A 10,992-nucleotide genomic window follows, 5' to 3' on the forward strand; every position below is an offset into this window, starting at 1 on the left:
GCCTTAGACTAGAGCACCAAAGCAACCAGATACATGCTTCCATTATTCTATCTGCACTACACCAATAAAAGCTAACTTATAAATTAATGGAAATAGTAACAATTGGTTCTTATAGGATACTAGATGTAAGCAAGCTTTGCTACTGTTACTATATAACCCATAGTTAAAGGTGAATGGTGAAACAGTTTATGTGTAAACAAGGAGCAATATACAAAAAATATTCATTCCACATGGAGTTTTTTTTTATCATAGGTTCCCTTTACAGATCTATATCATTCAGCAGACTTCCATTTTGAACCCATATAAAACTGGGCATGTCTGATATTATCTGTATTCCATTTTTAAGTGCCCTCCTCTGGGCATATGTAATAGATACCGTAGATTACTCTACTGGGGCAGGGACTGGCATGTTATAAACAAACTCTGCGTAAATGTGCCAGCACTATAAAATCATAACCTCTTACAGTACGGCAATAGAAGCTCATAAGGAATGACTACACAGGAGCAGAACAGGTCATTCCAATGCATTATTCCATTTCTACTGAAAATATAACACTGGTCCAATTACTTTTGTCAATACTAAAGGGCAAAAAGGTTTTATTGTGGTAGCACTCGCCTCCCTTTCCCAAAAAGAAGAAAAAGTGACCATCATAAAATAGTTTTTATGGTTCATTGAAAAGTAAAAATTAATAATAATAATTGTAAAATTATACTTCAATAAATGATAATGTGAACGCTTTTAGTATGTAAAGTTACAGAACAAGCAAAAACTGAAGAAGAATGTTGCTCCCAGGCAAGAATATTTCAAACAATCTGGAAATAAATCAAAGGAGGAATACTGATTTAGAACTAGACAAGCAATAATACATCATAAATAGATATAAAATCTAAAATATTAATTTAAACCCATGGGTTTCGGTCTCTGCAACAGTTCCATATTCAACTGTGCTATTTTCCCTTCTTTTTTTTGGCTAAAAACTTTGTAAAATTTTGTAAACTTGGGTGACAGGAGGCAAAGCAAATGATTATGAGCTTACTCTGTATACTGTAGAACTATTGTTCAGTACTGATTTAAGTGGCCAATTAACAGCAAGGACAATAGAATCAACACAAGATGGTTTGGGCTTCCAATAAGTAGTAGGGGTATGAGCGGCTGCGAATGCACTGAGCAAAGTGCAATATGAAACACAATCACCATATATTTTACACAATGCACCATTTCTCCAGAAACATTTGGGGTTTTTTATAGCTCCAGGTTTCCCCAAAATGAATAGTTGCGACATCACTCCCTCTGTAACCTGATGAAGGAAGGTGTGCACCGTCCAATTTGTTATGGTACAATAATGCTAACACAGCAGTTAAATTTGGTGTGTGCAAGGCCCCATTTATCTACATCAGTGATCTCCAACCAGTGGCTTTTGAGCAACATGTTGTTCTCCAGCCCCATGGATGCTGCTCTCAGTAGCCTCAAAGCAGGTGCTTATTTTTTAATTCCTGGTTTGAAGGCAAGTTTTGGTAGCATAAAAAACAGGTGTACTGTGAAAAAGAACCTCCTGTAGGCTGTATGTCCACATAGGGGCTACAAATAGCCAATTACATACCAAATTTGGCACACCCAACTTTTTTCATGTTTATGTCGCTCTCTGAATCTGAATGTGGCTCAAAGGTTGGGGACCAATGATCTACATGAACAATCAAAGAGAGTACTTTCATGTGTGAAGGATATCATTTTTTCATTCTTGACCTTTTGGCCCTGTCACAATGTTATATAAATATTAACAAAATTAAATGTAATCTTAAAACAACAGCAGCAATGTAGCAAATAAAGAATACAGTTTGTGTAGAATAACAAATACCCTTATCTTTGACGTGAGACAGAGTGTATGAAAATGCATTGCAGCAAGGTGACAATGTTTATATGGAATTGAATGTGTAATAGTATTCTAGCTCTTCTAAAGTATTTGGCATTATATGTACTGTATATAGGAACAATAGAATTAGGGTAGTATAACCAAGAAATCATTTGATGATTGTGCTGTTAGTTACCTAGGATATTGCTAAAGGTCTATTCTAAATATGTACTTTTCTACCTACTCTGCACTGTTATTGTGATACACTGAGGGGCAGATTTATCAAGGGTCGAATTCAAAATTTGAATTTTCACTTTTTTTTTACGGTCAAAACTCTCAAATTGGACTAGGGAGTGATCCAAATTCGATTTGAGTTTTTGTTAAAAAATTTAAATTTGATTTACGAGTTTTATCATAATCTGGCACTTAAAGAATTCAAATTCGACTATTCGCCACCTAAAACCTGACAAATTGCTGTTTATGTCAATTGGAGAGGTCCAGGGATCCCTTTGGAGATGTTTGCAGTCTTCCTGACATTGAGTTTTTCTGAGAAAAAACTCGAATCAAGTTTGACTCGATTCGATTTTTTCAGGTCGTTTCATCTGACTTGAAAAAATTTGATTTTATTAATAAATATCGATTGGTCAAATTTATGTGAGTTTAATAAAACTCACATGAACTCTAAATTCGACCCTTGATAAATGTGCCTTCGAATTTATTGTTGCTATGCTAAATAAACCCAGATAGGCTTCATCTATCATCTAATTCCACAGATGCAAATAATGAAGCCCTAAGGGATGTCACTTTGTACCCCTAAAATCCATATGTGGAATCCTTGCACCTGTGGGATTTGTGCTGCAAGTTGTGCTCTGTGCCATGCACCAAACATTGCAAGGGAACCCTGGGAGACACATGATGGACTTACTACCTGCCTATGGTAGTAAGTACATCACTCCTCAGCACCTTGCTCTTGCCAGTGCTGCTTAGTTTTTAGGCCCTGTAAGACATGCAGGCTTAGGGTTCCTGGTAATGTCCATGTGCAGCCAGTAAATACAGGTAGTGCTGCACTCAGAGTAGGGTACTACACTTTGTTCCCTATTTTATATTACCTGAGCAGGAAATGGTGAAAAAAGCAAAAACTTTGTTTTTGCATATTTTTTAGATCTTGCACCTTGCCAACCCTTCATGCCTACTTTTTGTAGATGTTTGGCAAGAATACAAATAGACAGGTAAAACTTTTAGAACATTTGTATTGTTTGCCCGGTGGGTTCAATGATGTCCTCCAACTCCGCCTCATTCCACTTTAGTCAGCAACGTATCCACTTATGTAGTAATTCTAATAGGAATCATACCATATTACAAATTTATCATAAAAAAATTACGAAGAATGTATTTTGCTTTTTTAAAGTAATTTGTGTCACTTGTGTAAATGTCTTGAGGTGTTTTTTATGAGGGAAAAGAAACATCAAAACAAACAAATATCTATCTATCTCTATCTAGTTAAGTTGTGGTTTAGGTATTTTGGGGGAGCTGTTTGATGTCTACTTCCTTATTGGCTAACACAAATAAATAAATAACTGCTATCTAGTTTTACAGGTGCTATTTTATATGGTCTCGCAAGAGGAATACTCCTACCAGATTATGGTTAATATTTACACCACTAACTGCTGGAGAAGTCCTAAGAGACCTGAGTGATATAGGGTTAGCTAAAGAAGATATAACACCATATTGTTATGATACTGTGCTATAGGTTATTTTCTTAGGTGCTAGTGGGATACATTATATATTTGGGTGAAAAAGTGCAACATGTGAAGAAGACATTCATAGTGAGCCCTGGAAGTTCCACCTCTTCAATGCAGGTGTTAATTGCAGGGCTATCTTGTGCCCGTAATTTTGCACCTTATTCAGCAAAGTCAACAGAACCGGAACTGTGCAAAATGCCAGTATTAAAAAGTGTGTGTAGACACAAGTACCTGTAAATAGCAGTTTAATGGATGCAATCTTGTGTCCATTTTTGCACTGCACCTAATCATTGCTCTTTCCACCAGAGTATAAGATGAGAACCCTCCCTTTGCTGTCCCTGGTAACTTTATGTGGTAAATTTGAAATTTGGCTTTTTAGCGAAGCATCCCTCAGGCAGCATCAGCCCCAAGAGTGATCCTGCACCTAATAATAGTAAATCAGCACTAATGTGATGCATCATATGAGTATGAGTTGCACATTCTACTTATTTACGTTCCTTTCTATGATTAGTATGAGAACCTTTTCAATGTAGTTTCACTTTTCTGGTGGTTTAAGGCTGATAACAGTGTCATAATAAAACATAACTGGGTCTCCCCACAAATCAAACGGGGGCCATCCGGGTTGGCTGAGGGCCGTTTTAAGTAAGCCAATGTCCTTGTTAGGGTTATATGTATTAGGGTGCCTTTTTTATCTACAAATTGTAAATAAGGAATAGAGCCCCCTATGTTTGTGTCCTGTTTTTAGCCTTTTCAAAAATACCCTTTAATGGATTTGATAACACAAAGTAAAACAAAAAAAGCAAATTCTAAAAAGAACAAGAATGCTAAAGCCAAAAAAACAGATAAACAAACTGGGTATTTTTTGTATGTTCATAGCAGGAGCATTGGTGTATTATATATAACTCTGGGTTTATGATAACCCACATAAATAAGCTCGTTTAACACTGGGCAAACTTTTAAATGTGCAATGACCCATGGCAACCAATTACATTTTTGTTTTCAAGATGTTAACAAAGCTTATCATTGATTTGTTGCTATAGGTCACAGTTAAAGTGCAAATTTGCCCAGTATCAATAAATGAGTCCTAAAATGCTACACACCTGTACATGTATAGTTCAAACAAAGCAAGTTTTAGATTTTACACCCACCCCATCTTATGTAACCTGTATAAGGTTTCACTAATTGCATCCATTTAAGCTAGATATACAATTGTGCAGTTCATTATACAAGTTGATCAGCTGGAGCCTGATTTAGAGACAATTTATAGTCACACAATTCTATGTAGGAGTAATTGTAGTTACTACGCCATAAAAAACTTCTGACAGCTTTGGATTTGCGTACAGCAACAATTACTTCCAGCATGAAAAATCTTTTTTTGCCTGTATATGATATGTATAGGGGAGCATAAATTCAGACAGGGTATAGTGCTCAGTTTTGCTGTCAAGCCATGCAAAGCACTACCACTTAATAGATCAAAAATGGTGTTTAACTGCTCAGAGAAGGCATCAGGATTGATAAATGTGTCAATGTATTCAAAAACTTGCAGGAAATGTTTGGTGAATGGGGAAAATGTCAATCTGCTGGGATTCCCCAGTTTAATATATGATCAACCAACACTCAAGTCAAAGTGGAAGAGAATAAAATAATGCAATATTTTTGTTGATTAATAAAATTGAAAGGAAAGCTCTGAATCAATGCATGAAAACCTCCTGTATAGCTTTGAAGCATGAGTGGGCAAGGAAATCTCTGGCCACACCAAATTAAAACCATTCACCTGCAACTACTACAAACATAAGCAACAAGATGATATAGGCAGTTCCTGCCAATCTATGAAGCTTGCTACATTCTTGGGCAACTTTACAAAAGGGCGAAGTGGCCGTCGATAGCGACAATTCACCAGAAATCTCATCTGCAGGGACATCGCTAATTCACTAACAGACGTAGAGGATAATTCGCTAGCGAACGAGACCATTCGTTCGAACGCTATCGCCAGGCGGCTTTTCACTCTGACAAATGTTCGTTACTCCGCAAATTCACTAACATACGAATTTTACAGAACATTACCTATTTCGCCAGAGTTTACTTCGCCACCTCAGACCAGGTGAACGGCTAAAATGAAGTTACATCTTCCTCAATCTTATGTCAATGACATCATATCCTCTATGCCGGAAATTCATCAAAGCTGAAAAAAACGCTGGCAACTTTTGTTTTTTTAAAGTGTGATTGCCTTCAAAAGTCCAAACTATTAAAGATTTATGTGTGAAAATGTTGAGGGGCATGCCAGATTTGTTTAAGGGTGGGCTCATATGTAGGGCATTAGAGGATCTCTTCTGTCTTTATTATGGCTCATTGGACATGTGTTTGAAAAAGTGGCCACTTCATGCATTTGCACCAACTAATAAAGACGTCCATATGACTTTTAGGTACCTGCCCTATTCAAATAAGTTTTGCTAGGCAGTAATGAACGCTAGCGAAAATTCGCTAAGAAATGCTCACCATGACGAAGTAACCCTAGCGAAAATTCGTCAGCATTCGGCTGCTAAGATAACTTCTCATTTTAGTAAATTAGCGTAGTGTTAACGAATTTGCGCCTAGTGAAGTGGTGCGGAGTTTGGCGAAGTGGTCGTTAGCAATAATTCGCTCTTTAGTAAATTTGCCCCTCTGAATTGTGAATATGCATGCATGGCCAAATTGCACTTAACTTTCAGATTCTGGTGCCATGTGTCACCTGCCATTAGATGATCCCCTACATGTACTGACAGGGGCCATTAGCAGACAAGCTTTTGCTGTTTAAACTATCACATCTGATACAGCTGCACTGAATTTTGACCTTCAAAGGGATCATTCAAAGGCCCTTCCACTAGATGGGAATGGATGAGTAATTCAGTCAAATACAATTAAATTACCCATCCATATCACTGTGCTATTGACCAGCTTTTTTCAAATCTTACCTCAGCAAGGCAGGATAGTGAGAACTGTCAGCTGGAATGCCTATTGCTGGACTACAATTTTAACAGCAATTGAACCTTAATTTATTGGCCATCAACACTTGCATTCATATTTCAATTGACCAGTGGTATTTGCCCTGGGTAAGGCACTAGAGATATTTCCTTGATACAAGACACGGAGCACATACACAGGCACTGTTATTTAGATGATCAAATTGATTAATACACTATACATGGAAATAGCTTACAGTAAATAAAAACAAAATTTAGCAGCACACTGATAAAGAGCTCAAGGGAAATTATACAAACATACATTATGTTCTCAGAACCTCTGCACGGGGAGTAGATGCTTCATTCTTCAACTAAAGTTTTAAATCAGAGATATGTGACTACCACTTACACTATTAATTAATATCCTACGTTTTAACCTCATTGTATATGTTATAAAAATATATCTACATAGAAATTGAATAAATATATTTTAGAATGAATTAAGCCAACCCTTTGTTTGCAATGAGCCATAGCTCACATATGGTTGCATTGTATGCTAAGAGGATTGCTAAATAAGGAAAAAACCTTGGGGAACTTCTGCTGAATCTTCTACTTCATCTCATTTTCTACTATCTAATTCTTATGTAGAGTTTAGCATGGAATATTTCAGAACCTTTGGTTTACTTTGATGAATATCACCTTTAAAAACAGAGGGGCTGAGATATTCTGATACTGCTTAACCACTACTGTTCCCTCTCATCTCCATTTTTTGTTATTCCATTCCTTCTCTCTTCTTTTTTAATCTTGTTTTCAGTTGTATTGCACTCAAACTTCAGAGATAAAGATTGACAAAAAAAATTAACATTATTTGAGGGGCTTGCTTTGCCTTTGTAATATAAGTGCTACAAGCCTGATAAATTAATCTTTGCAATCTCATTTAGAAATCAGGTTTCTAAGACGAATGTCTCATTGGCTAGTTTTACCACCACCATCATCATGTAGACAACAGTGGCAGTTAAATGCTCTGCACCATCACCAAAATGTATGTATCAGGCACAGCCCCCCCAGGGGGTTCCAAAGCACTCCAAGGAGGAAGGGGGTCGACCTGAAAGCGGAAACAACCAGTACATGATCGATCGCCTATGACCTAAAACTGCCAGAATACTTATTCTTAAAGGAGAATTCAACTCTAAACTGTCATTGGAAAACATGTTTTTTTCAAAATGCATCAGTTAATAGTGCTACTCCAGCAGAATTCTGCACTGAAATCCATTTCTCAAAAAAGCGAACAGATTTTTTTATATTCAATTTTGAAATCTGACATGGGGCTAGACATTTTGTCAATTTCCCAGCTGCCCCTGGTCATGTGACTTGTGCCTGCACTTTAGGAGAGAAATGCTTTCTGGCAGGCTGCTGTTTTTCCTTCTCAATGTAACTAAAGGAGTCTCAGTGGGACATGGGTTTTTACTATTGAGTGTTGTTCTTAGATCTACCAGGCAGCTGTTATCTTGTGTTAGGGAGCTGTTATCTGGTTACCTTCCCATTGTTCTTTTGTTTGGCTGCTGGGGGGGAAAAGTACAGCAGTAAAGAGTGATTGAAGTTTATCAGAGCACAAGTCACGTGACTTGGGGCAGCTGGGAAATTGACAATATGTCTAGCCCCATGTCAGATTTCAAAATTGAATATAAAAAAATCTGTTTGCTCTTTTGAGAAATGGATTTCAGTGCAGAATTCTGCTGGAGCAGCACTTTTAACTGATTCATTTTTTTTACCCATGACAGCATCCCTTTAAAAAATCCTACCCACCCCACACTACATAGACCTCCCTCCCTCCTGCGTAAGTGTTACCAAGGGCGAATGCCCCTAACGTTTTACTTACATCTTGGTGCAGATTCAGGCATCGGAGTTCACGGGCACCATCTTGAGACGATTTGGTAATCTTCGGAATGAGTCTGGCGCATGTGCAGTTGGAGCAATTTTCTGTTTTGTGACAACTGCGCATGTGCCACTCACAAAATTGCTGAAGCGTTGTTCTCATTCCGAAGATTCTGTTTCGGCTCAAGATGGCAACCGTGAACTCTGATGCCTGAATCGACACCGAGAGGTAAGTAAAACGTTAGAGGCATTTGCTGGGGTAACATTTAGGCTGGGGGAAGAGGGTGTATTGTAGGGTAGCGCGGCAGGGTTTTTTTAATTTTAGGTTTGAATTCTCCTTTAAAATGGATAGTTATTTTATCCTTCCAACTGTGTTTTTAACCAACATAAGTAGATAGTATTTGTTTAAGAAAGAATTCTCATGCGGTGTTATGTAAAAATCAGTGTGTCGTACAGCTTAGTGTTACTGTGCCATGTAGGTTTATTTGTGGTATTATTCTTCTATTTGCTGATCCTAAAGCCTTCACTCATTAGAAAAACCAAGTGACACAATTCAGAAACAAAAGTACATCCTGCATTTTATTCAATTTCATGAGACAAAAATTATAACCTAACCTAAGACATCCATGAAAATCTGTAGGAATGTCAAGCTGTTTGAAATGTTAAAATGAAATTGGGGAAATTGTATTTGTTAATTAGAAAACACAAGTGTTTCAGGGAGGTCCCAAGCCCTGCATAGTATCACTGTATAAAAATATGTTTTTCTATTCACCATGCAGAGTGGAAAAGCCCTGAATTCATAACTGACTACAATGCTTATTAACCTTCTTATTTACAACACTTTACATCCTTTTGGGAAGTGCATGCTATGTTAGAAAACACATGAGATACACAAAAACATTCTGATACGGGGAGGCCCATTTTTTAAAGGTCGAATTTCTAATTCATGTGAGTTTTTTTAAAACGCTGATATACTCACAATTTGACTGGAAGGTTATTTTAAAAAAAATAACAATAGAAAATTCTAATTGTATTCGATTCGTAAAAATCAAATTTTTTTCAGAAAAAAAACTTGAATGTCAGGAAGGCTATTAACATCTCCAAATGGACCTCTACCATTGACTTGTACATGAACTCGGCAGGTTTTATGTGGCGAATATTCAACTTTTTCCATGGTCGAGGTGTGATAAATCTCATATTTGAATTTACATTCGAAAAGGGGGATTCAAATTTGAATATGTGAATTTTTGCACTCGAATTCGAATTGACTATTCAACCCTTGATAAATCTGCCCCTTAATGTACATCTTATTTAATCATCTTTTGTTCTGTCAATTATTAATTGAAAACTTTTGTTGGTGCTGCTTTTGTTGCTTTCTGAAGGTTTATGTGACAAATCCCTCCAAGCAGTACCATTAAATTTATTTCCGTTACATGAATGTCATGGAGTATTCATTTGAGATGAAAATAATTAGGTATTACCCGCAATCCAGAAAACATACAAGAAGTAATTGTTGCTCTTTTTGTAAACTGTAATCTATATCTATCTATAATATTTTGAAGGTAATACTGTATTTAGGAGACTACAACTAGTCTTTCTAAGCAGAAAAAGGGGAATAAGACAAATAATCATATGCACATCGATGAGCTCTAGTATCCTGGAGTTGAGATATAATACTCAAAATTTTCCATTGTTTCAGTCAAAACTAAGGATGCTGGGATGTATCATTTACAAAAATTGGAGTAGAACAATTTCCTGGGATACAGAGTTAATGTTCATTAAAAAAAATATTTTTTAAACATTTGTACATAAAACAAACAGGAACTAGGTAGCATAGGTACCTAATGGCAGGTTTGTCAAGTCATCCATTTAAAAAGGCAATCTACACCTATGGTCCGCATGATAAAATCAATAGGGCAAGTATGTGTTCTTTTCATTGTTATTACAAATAAATATATATATTCTTAAATATAAAACACTAACAAAATCACAGAAGTTTCATCAGGTTTACAGATAAGGAGGAGTTAATTTAACTGAGGAGGGTAATTTTCTAAGTAGTAGGCTCAAGTGTAAAATATTTTTTCAAAAAATTCTAACAAAAGTCCTATTTATTGGAAGTGATGTTGACCACAATAGTAGTAGAGTACATTGTCCCATTAATTAACAATGCTTCTGCATTCTGCAGGGCTGCATGAGTTTCAATACAATCCTAGCCACTTTATTTTTCTTAACAGATGAATTGGCAACCCTGCTTACTAGTGCCATTCATGTCCTTAGAGCTATTTCTTGAAGTTGTGGCAGTCTAGAAATTAAATATGTTTCTACCAATATCTAAAACGAGGATATGTGTCCTACATATCAATAATGCATTATATATTTTTCCCGTTCTTTAAAAAAAATGTTTAGATATCCTTACATGATATATATAATTAGGCAGACATTAATGGGCAGATTTATCGAAAGTCGAATTTTGAATTTGTGTGAATTTTCTTTTAATTTGAATATACTCACAACTCGAATGCGAGGTTATTTAAGAAAAAATTTGAACATCTAATCTGCCATTGTAAATGAGCCCGGTATGTTTTA

This window comes from Xenopus laevis, chromosome 6L (genome assembly GCF_017654675.1).
Source record: "Xenopus laevis strain J_2021 chromosome 6L, Xenopus_laevis_v10.1, whole genome shotgun sequence".
Classification (NCBI taxonomy): domain Eukaryota; kingdom Metazoa; phylum Chordata; class Amphibia; order Anura; family Pipidae; genus Xenopus; species Xenopus laevis.